Source organism: Mesoplodon densirostris, chromosome 4 (assembly GCF_025265405.1).
Source record: "Mesoplodon densirostris isolate mMesDen1 chromosome 4, mMesDen1 primary haplotype, whole genome shotgun sequence".
NCBI lineage: Eukaryota > Metazoa > Chordata > Mammalia > Artiodactyla > Ziphiidae > Mesoplodon > Mesoplodon densirostris.
In genome coordinates this window covers 91,789,092-91,812,824 of record NC_082664.1, presented here as the reverse complement: position 1 = coordinate 91,812,824, position 23,733 = coordinate 91,789,092, and the positions used below count along the sequence as shown (strand labels likewise).

Below are 23,733 nucleotides of genomic sequence, written 5' to 3'. Positions count from 1 at the left end.
ACCAGTATCACCATACATGGCCTTATAGAATGCCTTACTCATTACCATAATGTCCAACACTACATTGCCTTTGATCAGGAAACGCATTTTACAACAGAAGAATTGTCACAGTAGATTCATAGCCATAAAACTCATGTTTCCCCATATGTCTCATTGCCAGTAAGCAGCTGGCCTGATAGAATGATGGAATGGCTTCCTGGAGGCTCAGTTACAGTGCCAGTTGGGAGACAGTGTTGTTTGAAATTGTGGTACTGGCCTAATAGATTATACCATCAGCCAATACATGGTTCCATATGCTCAAAAGCCAGAATATGAAGGTCCAAGAACTAAGAGGTAGAATTGAGAGGAATCTTTCTCATTATTTTACCTAATATCCTATTTACAAAATTTTGTTTATCTTCCCTGAAACCTTGTACATACTGGGTGACTTTGAAGGTTTTGCTTTCCAAGGAAGGAAGAGCCCTGCCAAGAAATACAGCTGTGTCTCTATTAAATTGAGATTTGAAACTGCACCCGTGTCATTTTTCACTTCTAATGCCATTGACCTAACTGGCAACGATGAAGTTTACCCTACTGGCTAGAGTGATTAATTCTGATTAGCAAGAGAAAATTGGGCTAGAAAGACTGGTCTGGAATCCAGGAGTTTCACTATAGAGCCTTTTATCACTTACATGTCCCATAAAAATAGTCATTGAAACAGTGTGGCCACAAAATAAAGACAGGCTCACCAAAGACTGTTAGTTTTGTGTCCTATGAAATGAAGATTTGGGTCATCTCATGAGACACAAAATCCTGTCCTTCAGAAATTTAGCAAAGTGTAGTTTGAACATGGAATGGATGATAGAAAAAAAATTATAGTGATCAAATTTGGCCTCATGTTCAAAGGCAAGAACAATAGCAGCTAATTAACATATTTTATGTTAATTGAGCATTTCTTTCCTCTTACCACACTCCTTGCTGTCTTATATGAAGCCTAATGATGGTGGGTAACATTAAAATTTAGGTTTCAGTTTGGATTATGGCTGAATTGCTGATACCCTGTCACAATTTAAGTCATAATAGAACTGTGATTTTCTTAATAATTTTCTTAATCTTAGCAAAAGATCCAAAAGCATCAAAGAATGGATGCTGAGTGGACATAGTGTTCTGGAACTTTTCTGTTTGCTTCCTATATCTATTTTCTTTCCTTCTCTAACTTTCTTTTTGGTCATGGATACAGAACTGGTCATCCAGTTTCCTTTGTGATCTGAATTCTAGCAGAATACACTCAATGGGAGTCTCCAGTAGGATTTAAGTTAGGAGGAGGGAGAAGGGGTTCTTTCTACCCTGTTTCCTCCCTACTTTGGTCCTGTGCCTCTGGCAGCATTTCTCCATGTATGGCTCCTGCTGGGGACCTTTCCTCGTAGCTCCAGCACTCACTTGGCTCTGGTGACACTCTCCATGCTTTTGTCTCTTTATGGCTTCCTGTGGTTGCTATGTCTCTGTTCCCAAGCATCTGTTGCTTTCTCATGCATTTTTTAACCTTAGCTATATTCTGTAAATGGGCTCTTTATTTAGTTCTCTACAGTTGAACCTCGGAGAGGAATCATGATTCCTTTCAGAATTATCTCTAGTAACAATGCTACTAATTTACTGTATATAAGAAACATATCTAATAAAAATTAACTCAAAAACCTTGAAAGGGAAGCTTTGGGTAAAGGCATGACAGGCAAATGAAAACTAAGGAAAAAAACAAGGATAACAATGTTAATATCAAGTTAGTTTCATTCGTGGTTGGTAAAAAAAAGGGACAAATACAGACATATTAATAAAAAAATAATATATGTAAATAACTTATAAATATTAATTTACTAAATACCATGTCTACAAAATTCATAAAGTAAAACTTCAGAAAGTAGAAACATTTTTAAAAGAAATTTATAATACTCTTTTCTCAGCTGATGAAGGATCAAGTGGGCAAAACATAAGTGAGGCTAAGGAGGAAAAAAATAACTTGAGGGAGAACTAGTAGGTGGATATTCATTCAGATGCTCATGGAAGAAGCTAAAGTCAACAGAGTACTGGGCTTCAAGGAAGACCTCAGGATATTCAGAAATGGAAAAGCAATATAGAGCTTAATCCATGATGACCATGTAATAAGACTAGATATTAATAATAAGAACTGTAAGCAGAATATCTATACCACCTGGTGTAAAAGTCTCTCAATCATTTCATTGGGTCAAAGAGCAAATCAAAATTGAAATCTAAGAAATAATAATAGAGCATCATGCTTTAAAACATTGAACATAGCTATAGCAGCATTCAGAGGCTAGTTACTATAAATACTTAATTTAACATAAAAAAGAAAAAAATTAAGTTAATAAATTCAGCATTCAAGTAAAGAATTAAAAAATGGAACAGTGAAATGGATCAAAATAAAGGATAAATGAGGAATAAAAATAGAAATGGAAATGAATGAATTAGAAAATAGAAAATGGTATAACTATTGAATAAATCCAAGAGCCATTATTTAATCCAAAATTAATTTAATCCAAAATTTAAAAATTAAAATAAAAAATATAGACAAATATTTAAGCTCATTAAAAGAACATAAAGGAGGGAGTCCTGAAGTAAACACACAAAATTATAACATAGAAAGGGATAGTTACCATAGGTTATAGTTAAAGTTATAGCTCCATTTCTTTCTGTCTATCCATCCACCTAAATAGATATTGAACTGATTCTGGCTTGAACAATTAAGATATCTGCCTATCTATCTATCTATCTCTGTATCTATCTTATTTGTTCAAATCAGTATTAGTTCAGTATCTATTTAGATAGCGAGACAGATAGGTAGATAGATAGATAGACATAGATTATTTAAAAGACAAACCCATAACTGAACTACAAGTTATTTCTGAGTTGTGATGCTGCTTACAATTTTTAATTTCTACACTCTTTTTAATTATTCTATATTTTATTGAAGAAACATATTTTTATCAAAATATCCAAATATATAAAAAAACTTAACAATATATAATTTTAAAATACTGTACAAATACCAAACTTAGAACATAAGTAAACAGTGATACCATATAACTATTCCAAGTTCAGTAAACATATCTACTGTGCTAATAGCTCCTAATAAGGTCGGGATTTCATAATTATATCTTAAAAGTAAGGTAATAGGTACATCTATATTGACTGGATGATGTACAGTCAGTAGTTGCCATAGAGGCTGATATTTTACTATTTTAATGTGTACAAATATAATTTGCTCTTGAGAAATTTTTGCCCATTTAAAAATTACTTATTATTACAAAAACAACATACATATATGCATTGTAGCAAAATTAGAAAATATAGAGGAGCAAAATGGGCCAAAATATTCCCAACACTTACAGATCACCGTTGTTAATACATTTTCCTCTAGCCTTACATGTTATATTTTATCAAATGTAAATTTCCTATATTATTGCTTTGTAACCTGCTTTTCAGTCAACAATCATCACATTTATATTTTTGTACATTTTCATTGCATGAAATACCCAAACTGTAGATTCTTCCATTAACTTAAAATGTTATTTAGAGCAAATTTCTTCAAACCAGTATCAATGCAGTATCACACATTATATCTGATTGCCATGCCCCTTAAATTTCTTTTAATCTAGAACTTTCCCCCTTTTTATGACACTGACTTGTTGATGGAATGGGGCCAATTCGTCTACAAAATATCCTACCTTCTGGACTTGTCTGATTGCTTTCTTGTGGAATCACTTAGTTTGTATTGCTTTATCTGCAGTTATATCTTAAGGCTTAATGGTTTTGAGTTAAACATGCTTGGCTAGAATAAATTTTAAGTGATATTTTGTACCTCATTTTGCATCACATCACAAAATACACAATATTAGTTTGACTCACTGTTAGTGATGGTAAGATTGATCACTGGTTTATGTGATATCTGACCCTTCTATCATTCAATTAGATTGTTCCACCTTGCAGGAATAGGACTCTATGAATGCTCCCCCATAAAATATTCATTTAATGGATTTTAAAAATTGCTTGAATCGATGATTTCAGTGAGGGTTTGTGAAATTATTTTTTCCTAACTCAAATTATTCCTTCTCCGTATTAGCTGGTGATGGAAATACCTTTAAAGTAGAGCTTTCCCTCGTCAACTGGGGCTATTTTGTTGTCTTAAAATATAGTTCTTTACTGGAAGGGCAATGTGAGTACTTAAATGTTTATCTTTAGTTATCAATTTTCAAAGTAAGGAGTTGTTTTAATAGCTGCCTCAAAGGATGAAGGGTGACAAATGAGTTTTTTCCAGCTTTTCTTTTTTAAAAATCATTATGGACTCTTGGATTTTTATTGATCCATTGTGTTCCAACCCACTGAAACCATTTTTCTTTTTGATGCTCTAGTTGTCACAAAATTGACTAGCAGAAAATCTTTCTAGAGGTGTGTTTGGTCCTTTTGACATAATCCTGCTTCTCCACTAAATAAAATGATACCATTTTATTTCAATGTTTCTCTTTTTAAAATGTTTCATTGGAATATAGTATACATACATTAAATTGTACAAATCATAAGCATACAGCTCAATAAATTAGGATTGAGTGAACACACACTTGAAACTACCATAATAGGTTAAGAAATAGAAGATTAACAGGACCTCAAAGTCTCCTCATGCCCCATCTTAATCACTATGCTACCCTTTCTCCCAAAATGTAGCCACTGTCCTGACTTCTAATGGAGTAGAATAATTTAAACCTTAAAAGTTTATGGAAGTGTATTAATACAGAATGTCCTTGTTTGTATTTACTCCTCTTGCTCAAAATTATGATTGAAATTCACAAAAATGATTGTTCTTTATCATACTTATTTCGCTAGGTGTATAGTAGTCCAATTTATGTGTATAACACTTTTTTTTTCCTGTCTCGCTATACATTTTTTTTCAGCCTGAGGCTATTATAAATAATTTTTTGTAAACATTTATAAAAATTTCTAGTAGTGCATATATACACATATTTCTGTTGAATAGATACCTTGAATAGATATCTAGAAATGAAATTCCTGAGTCATACAGTAAGTGTACGTTCAAATGTAGTAGATAATGTGAAACCCTTTTCCAAAATGGTTGTTCAAGTGGCATCCCCAAAAGCATTGTAAGAGATTTCCAGTTGCTCCAGGACCTCATCAACACTTTAAATTTTTTTAAAAGATATTCTGGTGGATGTGTAGTGGTTTCTCATGGTGGATTTAATTATCGTTTAGTTGCAGATTAGTGAACTTGAGTACTTTTTCAAATGTTTACTGGATATTTGTATAGCCTGTTTTGTAAACTGCTTCTTCAAAACTCTGACCATTTTTCTTATGTCTTACTTCTTACTGTTGGAGATTTTGTGTATTCTACATGCAAGCCATTTGTCAACTATATGAGTGGCAATAATATTCTCCTAGTCTTTTGGCTTGCTTTTGAACTCTTACTGGTGCCTTTTTCAGGACTGCAATACTTAATTTTAATGTAGTTCAAATTATTAATGTTTTTTAAATTACCTATTAAAAAAATCTTTGCCTGACAAGGCCCTGAAGATATTCATCTATGTTGTCTTCTAAAATTATTATTGCTTTACCTTTCTCATTTATACCTACAATAAATGAAAATGATTCTGGGGATTGATGTGCGGTAAGAGTCTAGATTTGTTTTTTCTTATGGATATTCAATTGGTAAGCGCTGTTTATTGAAAAGATTATCCCTTCTACACTGCATTGCCCCCTTTGTCATAAAACCAGGTTGTTCTTTTTCAGGATTCCATTCTGTCATATTGGTCTATCCACCCTTGCAATACTCCTTTATTTTCTTCATTACTATATTTATAAAATAGGCCTTGATATCTGGTACTATAAGTAATTTATTATTCTTTTTTAAGATGTTAGCTACTCTTGGACTTTTGTATTTTCATCTAAATTTTAGAGTTAATGTGTCAATATTTGAAAATAAATAAGGCTGCTGGAAGAATGATTGCTGTTGTAGTCAATGGATTCATTTAGAAAGATGAACACATATATAAATTTGGGTTTTACATATAGGAACATATTTTATCTCTCCATTTATTTAGGTTTGATTCAGTTTTACTCAATAATGCTATATAGGTCTGGAATTTTTCATACATTCGATTAGATTTATTTCAAGGTATTTGATGTTTTGATGCTATTCTAAGTAGTATCATTTTTGCACTTTAGTATTCTATTTGTTGTATAAAGAAATTTAAATATTGGCCTTATATCAGAAACCACACTAACTGTGTTATTTCTAATAATTTAGTAGAAAATTCTCTTGGATATCACATGAACACAAACATATAGACTGAAATAAAAAGTGGCATTTTTCCCTTTCTAATCATCACTCTTTTACTCCATGTCTTTGCACTGATTTTGAATAAAAGAGGATGAAATGGAATGGAAGTGATGAGTGTAACTAATCTAGCCTCACTTTTTATCTTGGAGGGAAAATAACATTTCAAACTAAGAAGGATTTTCACTTGTAGATTTTTTCTCATATTTTTGAAGATGACATTTATTAAATTAAAAAGCTGCTGTAGTTTGCTGAGCTTTTACATAAATTGGTTTTGATTTCTAATTGGTTTTGATTTCTAATCTATGCCATTCTTCATAGATTTTAGAAAACTCTTTGATTTGTCTTTTCATTCACTAATGAATTATACCGATTGATTTTTAAACGTATTTTTGGCAAATTTGGGAGAAGGGGATAATATTTCAAACTAATAGGAAAGTTGCAAGAAAAGTTAAGAAACTACCATACATTCAGATTTTCCAAATATTTACATTTTGCCTGTTTGTTTATGATTTTCCTTCTTTCTCTTTCTTTCTGAATCTTTTAAGAGTAATTTGCCGTATTGTCCCCTTTATCCATAAACTAATTAGCTTGATTTTCTAAGAACAAAGACATCTCCCCATAACCACAGTACAATTATCAAACTCAAAGTTTATTTATTGATATTTGAATATTAAAACATCCTTGTATTTCTAGGATAAAAAAGAAATCTTTTAGGCTGTTTTTAATATTTATATGTTACTGGAGCTGTTTTGCAAAACATTTGTGTAGGATTTTTGCATTGCATCAATTTTTATGATAAGACTGGATTGTGCTTTTCTTTCATGTAGTACCTTGTCAGATTTTCTATCAAGATAATGTTAACTTCATAAAAAGTGCTGGAAGGGGTTTCCACAGCTTCTATTTTCTGTAAGTGTTAGACTACAATTATTATTATTTTCTTAAATCTTTAAAAAAAAGTTTATAAGTGAATTCTGGCATGTAGTATTCCAAAACTGAATATAGTAAATATTTAATTTCATGAATATATATCAGAAAACACAGATTTTCTGTTTTTCCTGTGTCTATTTTAGTAAGTAGTATTCTTCTTCAAATTTATCTATTTATTCTAGATTTTCAAATTACTACCATAAAATTAGTCATAAGACCATCTTAATAAATTTTTAAAAAGCATATTTATTAGTGCATAATCTACACTCATTAAAATTCACCTTTTGTAGGTATATGGTTCTGTGATTATTGACAAATGTATACAATCATGTAACCACCATCAAAATCAAGATAAAGAATATTTCCATCATCCCAATAAGTTCCTTTATGTACTAAATCCCTAACTGCTACCTATAAGTCCTGGCAACCACTGATCTGATTTCTGTTTCTATACTTTTGCCATTTCCAGACTATCATGTAAGTGGAATGAAATAGTTTGTCACTCTTTGTGTCTTTTATAAGAGTAATCCATGTTCTTGCATGGATTTGAGGTCTGTCCTTTTACAATTGTTAACAGTCTATTGTATCTGTGTATCACAATTTGTTTATCGCTAGCTGATTGATGTACATTTGTGTTGTTTCCTGTTTTAGGGAATTGTAATGATACTATAAATATTTGCATAGGGATATTTACATGGACTTCTCCAACCCCCACTTTTTGAGGAAAATTCTTAGAAGAGGAATTTCTAGGTCGCATGTAAATGTATGTTTAAAGTTATAAGAAACTGCCAGACATTTTTCTAAGGGACTGTATCATTTTGCATCCCCACCAGCAAAGTAGGAGAATTTTGTTATTCATTATCACTTTCAATTTTGTTTAACTTTTAAATTTTAGTCAATTTGGTATATGTATAGTGGCATCTCATTGTGGTTTTAATTTGCATTTCTCTAATGAATAATAATACTAGAATTACCATATGACCCAGCAATCCTACTACTGGGCATATACCCAGAGAAAATCATAATTCAAAAAGACACATGCACCCAATGTTCATTGCAGCACTGTTTACAATAGCCAGGTCATGGAAGCAACCAAAATGTCCATCGACTGACAAATGGATAAAGAAGAAGTGGTATATACATACAATGGAATATTACTCAGCCATAAAATGTTGGGTCATTTGTAAAATGGGTCATTTGTAGAGATGTGGATGGATGTAGAGACTGTCGTACAGAGTGAAGTAAGTCAGAGAAAAACAAATATCGTATATTAACACATATATGTGGAACCTAGAAAAATGGTACAGATGAACCAGTTTGCAGGGCAGAAATAGAGACACAGATGTAGAGAACAAACATATGGACACAAAGTGGGGAAAGTGGCAGGGTGGTGGTGGTGGTGTGTTGAATTGGGAGATTGGGATTGACATATATACACTAATATATATAAAATAGATAACTAATAAGAACATGCTGCATAAAAAATAAATAAAATAAAATTCAAAAAAATAGTACTAATCATCTTTTCATGTGTTTATTGGCCATTTGTATATCTTCTTTGGTGAAGTGTTTGTTCAAATCTTTTTCTCCTTTTTAATTTTTAAATTAAAAAATTATTTCATATTCTGCTAATGTTTTATATATTTATAGGCAATTACTTTGTGATTCTTGAATTCATTTTCAAATCAGGATCTTAAGGTTTTTTTTTTTCCTGGATTTCTTGAGCTGATGGTATCTGTGAGAATTATGCTGTGAAAAGCAAAACAGAAAGCTAACCAAAAGTCAAAAATTTGATGAGCAGTGAACACTATCATGACAAATGTTAGAACTCCATTCTGTCAGTATGATTCTATAGTTTGCTTGCGGATCTTATGAAATCTAACATATGACTCTCAGAAAACAGAAAGTTAGAGATTGACTGCTTAAATATGTCTTAGACTTAAGATTTGGTCAGGTTCCAGGTGGGAGGCTGTATCCAATTGCTTTTTAGCTCTTTCTCCAATATGGTTTTTTCTTTATCAGGAGGAAAGATTTTTTAAAAATAAATGGTAGTTAAAAACAGGTAAGAAATGAGCAGGCCTCTTGTACTGCACCAGTTACTTATAACTGCATTGTAGAGTCACAGCAGTGCTAATCATCTGGAAGGGACCAAGAGAGGGGCTTATCATTGTATAACAGTGCACTCTATAGTTATGTAATATGCACTTCTCTCTTTGGACATAATCTGAATTAAAATGCTACTATTTCATTGATAAATATGATATTTTAATTAGCAAATTAAAAATCACCATTATGTGTTAAAATTCCCTCTGACGACACTTCACTATACAGAACAAGGTAATTACTTTGAGAAATCAGCTATTCCAAGGTAACCGGGCAGTTACAATATTTTATCAGGTAAATTACCCATCACCATCAACATTCATCAGGGACTCATTTGGATTTTATTACAGGTTGACATTTACTTATTTGCCCAATTTTTTAAATTACAACTGTTGCACGATTGCCCCAGGGCACAGCTGTAGAAAATTAACACATTAATCAAATTAATTATCATAAATAAAAAGTTATAAAAGAGCAGCAAGTAACAGCATAGAATTTTTTAAGAGCAACTTAAGACATCCCTAATAATACCTTAAATTTATATAGCACATTGAAATTGTCAAGTCTCTTTTATCCCTATAGTTTTTAAGTTTAGAAACTCTGTCATAGGGATGCTATTATTGATACCACTTCAGAAATGAAGAAGCAGAAGCCTAAAACAGCTGTTTGGCTGAGCTAAGATGAAACAACTAGATAGGTTCAAAGTCAAGTCAAGAACTAAGTCTACTGAACTCCCAACACTCCCACTTCCCCCCGTATATTTCTCTCTTTCCATGATGAAGAGTAGAATATCATTTACCTTCTATACTCCAGTCTATCAGCACCTTCAGTGAACAGAAGATCCAAAATATGTCTTGATCTTCTTGCCTCTTTCCACCTCCAGTGCCACCAGTCTAGTCTAAGCAAACGTCATGTCTCTTCTGGACTACTTATTGTGATAACTCCCTTCCTTCTTGCCCCCATAAAATCTGTATTCTACAGAGTAACTGAAGTGATATTTTAAAAATGTAAATGAGATATAACATTTTTATACTTACAATGATCTATGGATCCATGTAATCTGACCCCCTCTCCAATGTCATCTCCTATCACTCCCTACCTCCTCACTCTGCTCCCTTTTCTCTGACTGTTGAGCATGCCTAGATTGATCCTGCCTCTGAGTCTTTGTTGTTATATTTTGCTCTGTTTGGAATGTTCTGTTTCCAGATTTTTGCAGAACATATTTCAAATTCCTCCTTTTCAGAGAAAGTTTCTTTGATAACTATACCTAATCTGGCTTCTCCTTGTTCCCTTTTCTTTCCCTCATTCTATCCTCCAGTCATTCTTTGTCATATGATTCTTTTTTTATTTGTATAGCATCTTTCTTTTGTTCTCAGGAATTACCTTATCCATGTATTTTTTTTTACTTGTTTATTGTACATCAACTCTCATGAATTATAAGAACCATAAGAGCAGACATCTTGTATATCTTGGTCATTTCCTGTAACAGATGCTGTTCATCCTCCACTCATGTCTCTTAAGGCCATCCTGGAAATCACCTGCCCCTTCAGTTGACAGTTCCTATATATTCCAAAAAGCTTTCTACTTCAACACCTTCTGCCTGAGGGCATTCTCTGGGCATTCATCCTGGCAAGCAAGAAATGCCAGAAAGTTGATGCTTCCAGGTACAACCCTCAATCAGTAAATAAAATCAGGAAATCATAAGTACACAGTTTTCTCATTCCTCAGGGAGACAGTTATAATGTCAAAATTATAGGCATGTTTTATATCTTTCAGAGTCTCCAGCATAACTGAGCCCTAGCTGCACACAATAGTAAAAGACTTATTCATGTACATTTCATTGGCTTTCATGTCTTTCTCTTTCCTTAATAAAAACAAAAAAGATACTTATAAAATCATACCCATTTCCATACTGCAGTGCTTGATTGCATTCATTAATCATTGTGTTGTCCCCTCTCCCTACTCTTTGTTTCTGTCTTCCTTTCTTTTTTCTATCCTAGCTTGTCTTGTCCACACTAATGATGTTCCTTTATAATTTCCTTCTCTGGTTCATAGTATTTTATCTTGCACCCATATGATGTTTAACCTTAATTTGTGTGTTTATGTGTAAGTTGAGCACTGAATAATCTGGTGCTTTGTCAGCAATTCTTGTTGGGTATATTTAGGTAAACATGGGAATGAATCCCTTGTGACATTCCTTTCTAATACCAGGGAACCAATTTTCATGACAAATACCTGCTGAGTCACTTCAGATGACTTGGGCTCCTTGTCCTCAGTATCCATGTTTTCCTCTTGTAGTTCAGTTTGTGGCCACCCCCCAAAAAGACTATATTTTCTTGCCTCCCTTGCAAAAAGGTGTGGCCCTGTGAATACGTTTTGGCCAGAAGGATGAGAGAGCGAAGGAGATATGGGAATTTCACATTTATGCCTTTGAAAGGAACAAGTGTGTCTTTTTCTTTCCATGTTCTCTTTCTTTCTGGCTATAATAAGGATGTGGTGGTGCAACATTCTTGGGCAACATGGAAAAAAGGTTGGATCCTTTCAGCATGGCTAGAACTCCATCGTAGTATCTGGTTTCTTATTACTCTGTGAAGCAGGCTGCCATCCAGTGTGGGCTTAACGTGAAGGAGATATAAACTACCTTGTTTCAACTAATCTTGTTTTACATCTTTGTTCCATGGAGCTGACCCATGGATGGTCCTAATGACTAGAGTTGTCCAGGAGATTTACATTCTCTTATCTCTCTCTTCATTCATTCTCTGTCTCTCTGTCTCTCTTTTTCCCTCTATATATGTTTTATGTATGTATAAAACATACATATATATTTTCATAATAAACTGGCACAGACCCATAAAAATCAAACATATAATCAGAACATGTGATATATAAAAAGAACATGCTATATTTCTTAAAAAATGATAGAGTATTTGGAGTGTTTTCTCCTCAAAATAATATATGTATTCTCTTTGGGGTTATCTGTGAGGTCTATGCACAGGTATAATAGTACATGGGAAAAATAACAATGACATTCTATAGTAGTGTTCTCCTCCCTTGTAGTCTAGGGGTCCCCAGCTTTATCCTTTTGACAGATGTTAATGTAGGATTTGAATTATGAGTAGTCTAACAATGGTTGAAAGATAGTAGTGTTTGACATAGTTGTATTAATGTATCGCTGGAGAAATTATAACACATGAAAGTTAAAATTTATTTTGCTTCTTTGGTGGTTACCTCTAAGCTAGCTGTATAATTCAGCCAACTTCACTCTCAGGTATTCTAATTCTGTTTTTAAAATTATAATAGAGGGCCTCCCTGGTGGCGCAGTGGTTGAGAGTCCGCCTGCCGATGCAGGGGATACGGGTTCGTGCCCCGATCTGGGAGGATCCCATATGCCGCGGAGCGGCTGGGCCCGTGAGCCATGGCCGCTGGGCCTGCGCGTCCGGAGCCTGTGCTCCGCAACGGGAGAGGCCACGACAGTGAGAGGCCCGCATACCGCAAAAAAAAAAAAAAATAAAATAAATAAAATAAAATAAAATTATAATAGAGAAACTCTACATGTTTGTGTGAATTATATATAAGAAAGACAACACTGTGATACTAAGTAGACTACCTCACAATTTTACAGCCCACTTCCACTTTCAGATCATGTCTTGAATGGATTAGAATGAAGCAAATGGAGTGTGTGAATGTGCTCCATTTTTCCTCGTGTACTCCTGTGGCTTAGGAATCTCTTGATATGGTGCATCTTGATGTGGTCACTTGTCTTCTGGCTTCCAGTTGGGTTATCAGTTATCATTATCAGTGGTGAGCAAGGAAGGAGATAAAAGATCTCTCTCCCTTCTGGGTGGTCACAGGATGAGTCTTCCTCAAAAGAAAAGCAGTGTTCTTCAAGGTGGCTCTGTTCACACAGACATTTTGTCTCCAGGTTTTGATAAGTCTGTTACCCTCTGCCCCTTTAGGCCTAGAGACAGTACCAGCAACAGGGCACATACAGCATTATCCCTTTTGGTGTATCTACCCACAAGGTTTAAATAGCTCATTCATTCTACTCTATTCAAATATCCCCATTTAAGTGTATCATGTATTTTTCCCCCAGTACCCTGACTGGTACAGTTTGCAACTTCAGATTTTAATGAGTATTTCAAGGGAGATTTCTTTTTCTTTCTTTCTTCCTTTCTTCCTTTCTTCCTTCCTTCCTTCCTTCTCCCTCCCTCCTTTCTTCCTTTCTTCCTCCCTCCCTCCTTCCCTCCTTTTTCTTTCGTTCTTTCTTTCTTTCTTTCTTTCTTTCTTCTTATGATTTTTTTACTTATTCTTGCACTTGTTTAAATATTACAGTAGATCCAGTAGTTAGAGCAGAAGAGATTTAGGATTGAAAATCATTATGCCAGATTGGAAAACCACATCATGCTAAGTTCTGTAAATAGATTCATAAAAATACTTTGCTATACACTGAATTCATAAGAACCACAATCATTTTTATCTATTTCTGCTTTTTTGATTCCCAGAGAAACCATTTTTTCCCCTGATATCTATTCTTTTCTCACAATCCTTATTTTTGTTCTAGATTAAATCAAACCTCTCCCAGGCTTTGTTTTTTGAGGCAAACCTCCTCTTTAGATTAGCATGGACAATTTTTTCTCTTATTTACCTCTCTTCAGTTTTATTTTATTTTTTGAGGTATTACATTCATAGAGTGAAATACGTCTAAAATGTATATGCCTATTTAGCTAGGACCTTAATCAGGACATGAAATATTTCCACTATCTCATTAAATTCCCTCATGCCCCTTTCCAGTCACTATTCCCCCAACCTAAGGCAAACAGTGATTGGATTTCTATAACCAAGGTTATAGAAGGTATAAGGTTAGTTCTGCCAGTTCTTGAACTTCATGTAATTGGAACCACAGCATATGTAGTCTTTTGTGTCTGACTTCTTTCACTCTATATGTTTTTGAAATTCATCTATACTTCTGTGTTATAGGTACTTTGTTCTTTTTTATTGCTGCACATTATTCCATTGTATGAATATACTACTGTTTGCTTATTCTTCTCTTGATGTACATTTGGTTGTTTTCAGTTAGGCTTTTCTTCTTGTACCTCACATTTATTGTAATGGTGAATGTCTATGACAGTTAGCTGGTAAATTGGATTCTCCCTCCTATTAGTCTTCTCTCATCATCTGTCTCTAGTTTTGAACTCTGGGTTAATATCTAAATATGACTCAGAATTTGACTTTTAAAAAAGGTAATCATTTTGATTCCCAAACAACACAAGATTGAGTATTGATAAACCACTTAACAGAACAATTATAAATTGACATAATTAATAAATAGACTTCATTACAAGTAAGAGCCCAAAAGAGTAATCTCTGGCTTTGGGGAAATAAGAAGTGAAAGTGATCCCCAGTAACATAAACAATACCACAATTACACCTCTGCTTTCCTGATTGAAAGCCACTGCATAAGATTTTGCAAGTTGTGTCTGCTCTAGGGATTCCCAACAGATAAGAGAAAGTGGAACATGATCACACTAATGCTCTGTTCTCAAGCCCTTAGCCCTGGAGTACGTAGGACTGTGTTCCCCAGTTTGCAGCAAGTAAAAGACCCTGTTTTCCAATTCTGTTAAAAATACTTAGTTTGGGGTAAGCCATGAGCTTGTGGAGTGCAGCTACCTGGAGGCTATGCTATTTCAAAGGTTCTACCCTTTGAAAAGCAAATGATTGTAATGAATATCATATTTTTATGAAGACTCTTAAAAGCATATTGCTTTTTTTTTTTAATTCCTGAAAACTTCATGGAAGACAGTAATTTCAAAGCTCTGGGCAGTTTTCTGTCTTAAAGAGGTTGTAACATGAGTTTACCTTTGAGGATTTCCTTTTTTAATGAAAAAATTGCAAAACTATGGTCATTTAATTATGCAAATGTAAAGCAAGTATCCACCAATTATCCCTGAGAAAAGCATGAATTAACTTAAAAAAGAATTCTTTTATTTTTAACAAACTTTTTTGATGTTAGTGAATGTCAAAAGTTTTCATGTAGATTATTAAGAAATGTTGACAGATTATCACTGGATTTCAAAAGAAATGGAAACTTTTCCCCTAAAAATCAGTGATAAAGTGAGAAACCGGTGAATAGAAATTTTAAGACCAGGAACACAAGTATTCTGGTTAGTACATATGAATGGGAGTCTGACTATGCATATATTCTGCTTTGTGGTCAGCTGATGGTTTCTTTTTTATGTAAGGATTTAGATTTTACCATCTCTGAAAATTTTCACTTAATCTTGGCAGGAATGTTTGTATTTTATCTTGTACAGCAAGTCTTTTATTAGATTGGCAACAGGTGCCACAGAGATTGCAAAAAAAAAAAAAAAAAAAAGATACGCAAGCCTGATTTTCACCCCATAGCAGTGGAAAAATAGTAAAAAGGAGATTGGGCTGGGTAACAGAAGCTCAACCTGGACCAGTCAGCTGGTGTCCTAGAATTGTCTGAGTACCCAGCTTCAGGATACAATATCCGGCAATTGTATGTGCTGGAATTATTCCATGGATACTCATCAAGTAGGTTCACCTCAGAACGTGGAGATGAGTGTGCTCTGAGAGCTTTGGAAATACTGAGCATAAATCTTTCTTTCAAGAGGAGACAAGAAATGAGGACTGGAAAGATGATCTGGGGCTCTGGCCATGAGGTGTTTTCCTCTCTGAATTTTGTGGTTATTGCCCTTGGAATAAGGGCAGTTAGAAAAGAATATGACATTTTGCAAAAAGTAATTCACTTTGAGCTTCAGGGCCACACTCAGGAAACCAGGCAGGTGACAGCTTATTGGAAACTGTTAAGAATGGGTCTGGGTCTAAATTTGTGTGCTTGTGTCCTGGTCACATCTAGCAGCACTTCACTATCTGCACTGCACTAATATTTATTCTTTTATTCTTGAACTTTTGTAAATCTTGTTTAAGTATTGCAGCATTGTCTCAGCTGTCACTGTTGAGAATTAAGGAAATTGTTTGTCTTTCATACAGAACAAAGTCATCCCAGATGTTCTAGCACATATGTAAGTGCTTCAAGAACCAGGGATGTGGTCAGCAGTGGAGCCAGCCAAATGGATAATTGAGCTGTAAGGGGCATCATAACAGATATGTAGAATATATAAGCCTACTCTGAGGTATCTAGAAAGTATTTGAGAAAGTAAGACTAAAGAACAAACTGCTGCAGAGTAGTGGGATGGGATTCTGAGTTGCTGTAATTTCAGGACTACCAAATAATATGACCTTGCTTTGTAATTATAAACTGGTAAAACATTATCATGTATAACTATTTTCATTTAATTCTGTAATTTTTTAGAAGATAACCAATGAGGTTTGGTTTCTCCGTTCTTGACCAGGCTTGATTAGAATAAATGCGACGGCTTCTGCATCAGCTTCCTATCTTTTCGTAATACCAACCAGAGTGGGGGCTGAGGTAGGGGTGGAAATACAAGATTGTATAAATTCAAATTATATTATTTTCTACTTCCATTCATTTATACATAAGTGAAATCCAGTTAAAACAAACATAAAGGGCAGCCTCCCGAGAGAAAAGAATCTTAAGGGCTCTCAAAAATGAGCAATTTGTAGGCAAGGGGTAATCATCACCATCATCAATTTATAAGAATAGCTACCATTTATGGAGTACTTACTTTTTTGCTAATATGCTTCGCATATTTTATCTGAATACTTTTTACAGCAATGCGGATGAAGTGTTGTTATTATTATTTACTGATGACCAAGACGAGGCTCAGAGATGTTAAGTGACTTGCTAAACGTAGCACAGCTAATAAGTGACTATATAGAGATTCAAGCTAAATTTGGGCTGGATCTAATGCCAATGAGTTTGGCCAGCCAGGGTGCTGCCAGAGAGTTTTGTCTAGATTATATATCTGTGAGTTCTTTGGTCTTTCTTTTCTTTTTCTTTTCATTTTTATTTCATAAGTTATCTTCTTTCCATAATACTGTCTATGACTCACTCACCCAAATGTTAAGTCTGATTTGTCATTACCTATGGATATATCTCTTGAAAACCACTTAAGTTAGCTCATGATTTCCAGTGAGTAGCCAGTCTCTTTCTTTTCATTGAGCAGAGGCTAGAGGTTCTTTGACGGACATAACATCACTTGCCACATCAGTTCCTAAACTATTTGAATTGTTTGCCTTATGCATCTCCACTCACAGCTAATCAGAAGTTGACTAGAGTTAAGATCAGTGAGATAGGAATTAAATCAAATTATCCCTTTATTTAAATCATTAGTCAGAAAGATTCGATTTATGTCTTTCTTTCCCCTACTCCACCAGAACTGTTTACTTGACACAATCTAAGCCATAATACATAATTTTCACAACTCAGACGAGAATGCCAATTTAATTTTTAGAAGCCACACAGTGTACATTTGCAGGGATTTATAATGTTATTTTATCAGATTAATTCTACAGCTGCATTAGAAAACTGCACATCTAGATTTGCACACCTAGACAGTTTTACATTCATCATCTTCAAAAGCAGTTTCGTCCAGAAAGGGGCATTTTTCACAAGGGTTAGTTTGAGCTATTTCTTAGAGGAGCTGCTTGAATTTTACATAAATGAAGTCTCAAATATGGTGCAAAACTTTACTAAAATATTCTGAAACAGAAAGGTCACTTTTGAGTTATACTGCCAGGTAGGTTTTCTTTGTTTCATGCCATCTTGTCATTAAGTCTCAAATAAATGGAGGCTAGTACATAAAAATACAAATAGTTATTTGCTAGGTACTGTGCTGATCGCTTCGCCTCCATGATTTTACTTAATTCTTATATCCACATTCAGAAGCAGGTTTTTTTTTTTTTTTTTTTTTTTTTTTTTTTTTTTTTTTTTTTTTTTTTTCTTTTTGCGGTATGTGGGCCTCTCACTGTTGTGGCCTCTCCCGCTGCGGAGCACAGGCTCCGGACGCGCAGGCCCAGCGGCCATGGCTCACGGGCCCAGCCGCTCCGCGGCATATGGGATCCTCCCAGACCGGGGCACGAACCCGTATCCCCTGCATCGGCAGGCGGACTCCCAACCACTTGCGCCACCAGGGAGGCCCCAGAAGCAGGTTTTATTATCCCTATTTTATTTATCAAAACAAAACAAAACAAACCAGACACAAGGAGGTAAGAGGTAATGTGTCAAAAGCCACAATATAGGGCTTCCCTGATGGCGCCGTGCTTAAGAATCCGCCTGTCAATGCAGGGGACACGGGTTCAAGCCCTTGTCTGGGAAGATCCCACATGCTGCGGAGCAAATAAGCCTGTGCACCACAGCTGCTGAGCCTGCGCTCTAGAGCCCGTGAGCCACAACTACTGAAGCCCGCACACCTAGAGCCTGTGCTCTGCAACAAGAGAAGCCACCTCAATGAGAAGCCTGCACACCACAACGAAGAGTAGCCTCCGCTCGCTGCAACTAGAGAAAGCCCGTGTGCAGCAACAAAGACCCAACTCAGCCAAAAATAAATAAGTAAATAAATAAATAAATTTATATTAAAAAAAAGCCACAATGTAAATTTGATTCAGATCTATGTTAGTATGACTCTAAAACCCATTCTTTAGCCACCATATTGTGTGCTTTTCGGGACCAAACTTGACATCTAACTCATTATTTCTGACTGTTTTACTTAAATGGTTGCACTGCCCCTTCTTTGCATCTTCCCTCCTTGATTTGATCCACAGCATCCCTGAAAGTTATTTTACTCTTTTGAAATTTAGCAATTTTTAAAACTGCTCCAATTTGACAAGAAAGAAAAGAGGAGAAAATAGGTCAATCTAGCCTACTTATTTACCAAAGTAAAACAAAAAGGATATACCCATTTTATGTCTGAGACAAGTTAATGTTCAAAAATATTAAGTTACTTATTCAGGTATCAACAAGGACAGCTAGGGCCGACAAAGGAGGTTGATGTCTCTCATTTTAAAACTTTGGAAAATATATGTTGTCATTGTCCTTGTGAGAGTGAACAGTAAATTGCATTGATTTCAAAGATATATTCTTTAACAACAGTAGATATCACTTAAAACTTACTGTATAGGGAGTGGACAGGCCCTTCTGACAGAGTGGACAGGACCTCCGGTCAGAGATATGTATAACACACTGACTTACTGTGACCTAGGAAAGGCTGCCAAGGACGTCTTCAACAAAGAGTATGGGTTTGGCATGGTCAAAATATATCTGAGAACCAAGTCATGTAGTGGAGTGGAATTTTCTACATCTGGTCATGCTTACACTGATACAGGGAAAGGATCAGGCAACCTAGAGACCAAATACAAGATCTGTAACTATGGACTGACCTTCACCCAAAGACAGTACTCTTGGGACAGAAATCTCTTTGGAGAGTAAGTTGGCTGAAGGGTTGAAACTGACTCTTTTGATACCATATTTATACTGAACACAGGAAAGAAGAGTGGAAATTGAAGGCCTCCTATAAATGGGATTGTTTCAGTCTTGGCAGTAACTTTGATTTAGATTTTTCTGAACCAACCATCTATGGCTAGGCTGTGTTGGCCTTTGAAGGTTGGCTTTCTGGCCATCAGATGAGTTTTGACACAGCCAAATCCAAACTGTCTCAGAATAATTTAGCCCTGGGTTACAAGGCTGCAGACTTCCAGCTGCACACTCATGTGAACGATGGCACTGAATTTGGAGGGTCAAACTACCAGAAAGTGAATGAGAAGATTAAAACATCAATAAACCTCGTGTGGATGGCCAGAAGTATCAACAGCCATTTTGGCATTGCTGCTAAGTACAAGCTGGGTTGTAGAACTTCTCTGTCTGCTAAAGTAAATAATGCCAGTCTGATTGGACTGGGTTATACTCAGACCCTTTCCGACCAGGAGTGAAACCGACTCTGTCAGCAGTAATCAATGGAAAGAACTTTAATGCAGGAGGGCACAAGGTCGGGCTGGGATTTGAGCTAGAAGCTTAATGTGGTTTTGAGTAAAGCATCAGCTTTGTCCCTGGAGGTGAAGAGAAATGAACCCACTATGTTTTGGCTTAAAATTCTTTGAAATTTCAAAAGTGTGAACTTTTATTCTTCCAAAGAAATGTAATCCTCCCCACACTGAGGGCTAGATATTTAGCCCATCCTAAGGGAGGTGCTTCAAGGCATGCCCAGAAGTTGTCATGTTTGTGCCACGTTTCAGTTCAGTTCTGCAGTGTTGTTTTAAATCTTTTCCTCAGAGACGGTGCAGTGTCATGTAACAAAGGAGGTGACCCAACCCTCCAGTTGTCCACCACGTCCTGCATGTCCCACACCACTTTTTCATGACCTTGTAATATATTGGCCTCTGTGTGGTAGTGGAATCTTTGGTTTTGCATCAGAGTAAAATAAACCCATCACATTTAGAACATAAAAAAACAAACAAAAAACAAAAGTACTGTATAAAAAGATAAAGTTTAGAGGTCACCATCTCTAAAAAGGAAGGATGGACTTTGATTTCCTAAGATTAGGATCCAAAATACAATGTGTATCATAGTATGTGAAGCTAGGGCAATAATGAAAAGGAAAGAAAATGGAAGCAATTATTCCTTTTATTCGTGGTCAGAAGTTACACATAAAAGACTTTATAATGCATTAATGGAATAAATATTATATACAATGGATGGGTATAGGGAGATTTTCCAAGAAAAAATTAACATAATGTGTTAAATTCGAAGAATTCAACAAAGTGTTAAATCTATTTAAAAGTAGCTATGTAATAGTACCATCGTAAAAATTTTAATTACCCCTAAGAGTTCATGGTAATTGAATCACTGAATGAAAATGCAAACTGTTTTCTGAAGATTTCTTACAGTTAGGTCATACATGAAAACAAATGTGCAGTTAGCATAAGTCAGAAAATTTTTAAAAATTGGTCAAGAAACGCTGCAGTCATCTGAACAGGAAAGAAAAAATCCATCCAAATAAGAAGAATGAAAAAAAATTTAAGTAATGTTACTAAATAGACAAGTTTCTGGAAAATCTCAAATGACGAATGATGACATAGCACTCATTAAAGGAAATTGATACTATTCTAACACCTTGAAAAATGAGGAACATTTAATTAGATGATAATAAGTCTTAGTTTTAAAATGTGAAATAACATTATTGTATTTTCTAGTATCTTGGTTTCTTCTGACATCATAAATAAGCCACACAAGAAATATGACAACACTCAAAAATGACACATTATCATTCTATTTACTTATTATATTATTGGTATTAGAAGTGTATTAGACACAGCTAATCTGTCCCTAACACTTTTACCTTCCTCAATTTGTATTCAGCTTCAGAATGCGAAACCCATTTATCCCCATCTGTGGCTAGCCTTGACTGCTTTCTCTGTCTGCTTCATTCTGGCAGTTTGGGCACCCCAACTAAGTAAAAATGTTCTGTATTGATACTTCAAATTCATAGAAAGATGATAAAAATGAATTTCTCAATTCTGTACAAAGATACAGACAACTAAAAATACCCTATTTTGGTATTGCTATACAGTTTTACAAAGGTGGGTAACCAGTTTCAAGTTTTTTTTTTCTTTTTTTTTTTACACGCTCTGGATGCGCAGGCTCAGTGGCCATGGCTCACAGGCCCAGCTGCTCCGTGGCACGTGGGATCCTCCCGGACCGGGGCACGAACCCATGTCCCCTGCATCGGCAGGCAGACTCTCAACCACTGTGCCACCAGAGAAGCTCTCAAGTTTTATATGTTACTGTGAGTATCTCACTTTGTTTCATTCATTCTTCATGTTTTTTGTTTTTTTAATTCCATATATATGGAAGTAGGAAATACATAATATATATATAATATTATAATGCATTATTATGTAATATATTTTGTATTTATATAAATTTATATTTATAAATCATATATACATTTTTTTTTAAATTCACATACCCTCAACTGTCTTTTGATTAATCTCAATCCAAAGGTAAACTACAGAATTTTAAAATGTGTAGAAGTTTAAGGCTATTTGATTGAAGAATGGTTTTCACAAAGATAAATATTATTTTGGTTATGTGTCTATAAGGTGTCTTTTGCAAGTATTTTAATTTAATGACCTTTTATAGTTCTATCTGAGCCAATGAATCTTGCATTGCTGAACTGGGTAAGAAACTTTGGAACATTTTAGAAATAGAGGTTGAAGAACTAAGTGTGTCTACAGATAAATATTCTTCAAAATAGTGATTGGTCTTGGTGGCAAAGCTTTGCTTTTGTGATAAAAATCTTGCTAACAGTGTTTTAATTGAAACTTTTAATCTGAATATTGTCTGAATCCTGTTAAATGTTGCTTTCCTGCCTCAATTCAAATTTTCTTGATCTTCACTTTCATGTTGAATATTGTTATACTGTCTGCCTCATTATGCTAAAGAAAGATGAAGTAAGCAATTAACATTCTGAATGGCCTATGAGATGTTATGATATAAAATGTCATTCATTTTTATGAGTTGGCTGTCAGTGTGGGCTGCAATAGAGTTATAATTCCTCCCTGGCATCATGTGATGCCTGATATTGCTGCAAAATCCTTATTAAAATGTCAATAATTGTAAATTAAAACAAAAGTAGATGGAGCTTTTATGAAATGGTTGTTTCTGAAAGTCAGGTGGTACAGAACAGGGCTCTACAAGATTGACATTATTTGCTTTGTAGCCTCAAATCATAATTCCACTGTTATTTTCTTTACTGAAAAAAAATTGGACTCAGAATCACTTGAAACTTTCAGCTGCAGAAACTGGTTTGCTTATACTGAGAGAAAAGTGAGATGACAAAGCTGTATCGTTGCTTCACCAAGTCTACCCTTAAATTGCTGCATGATGTCATTTGCCAGAAAACCTGCAAGTTGTAATTTGAATAGATTTTTCTATTTAAATATTTGGAAGGGAAGGGGCAGTCAGTGCTTTACATGTCATCTCATGGCCACATTAAATGTATGTTAATGTAGCATTCAGCTTGCAAATTTCCTCACACAAAATAGAAAACGACTACAAGAAAGATTCTCCTAGGACAGATAAAGCTGTATTATTTAAGCATATGTTACCAAAAGATGCAAACCATCATTCAAAACAAAGGAATTTATACTCAGAGTTCTCTCGTGTATTATTTATAAAAAGTATGTAGTTGCAAAGATAAGAAATATTTTATTTATTATTTATTTTTAATTCTTTCATTGAAGTATAGGACATATTTTAAATTAAGTAGATGATAAATGTCATTGTAATGAATGTGATTGGAAAAGAGTATATAAAGGAAGAATAGTAATTTGTGTCATATGTTTCATAACGTTTATTTTCATCTCTATCATCTTAAATTACTGTAGCTTGAGGATAGAAATTAGGTGCTTTTAAAGATTTG

At 34.7% G+C, this 23,733-nt stretch overlaps 1 pseudogene; it reads left to right on the top strand.

Annotated features, from left to right (window-relative positions):
* The first annotated feature begins 19,484 nt into the window (after positions 1-19,484).
* On the top strand, positions 19,485-20,328 carry LOC132489426 (voltage-dependent anion-selective channel protein 3-like; annotated as a pseudogene).
* The last annotated feature ends 3,405 nt before the right edge of the window (positions 20,329-23,733 follow it).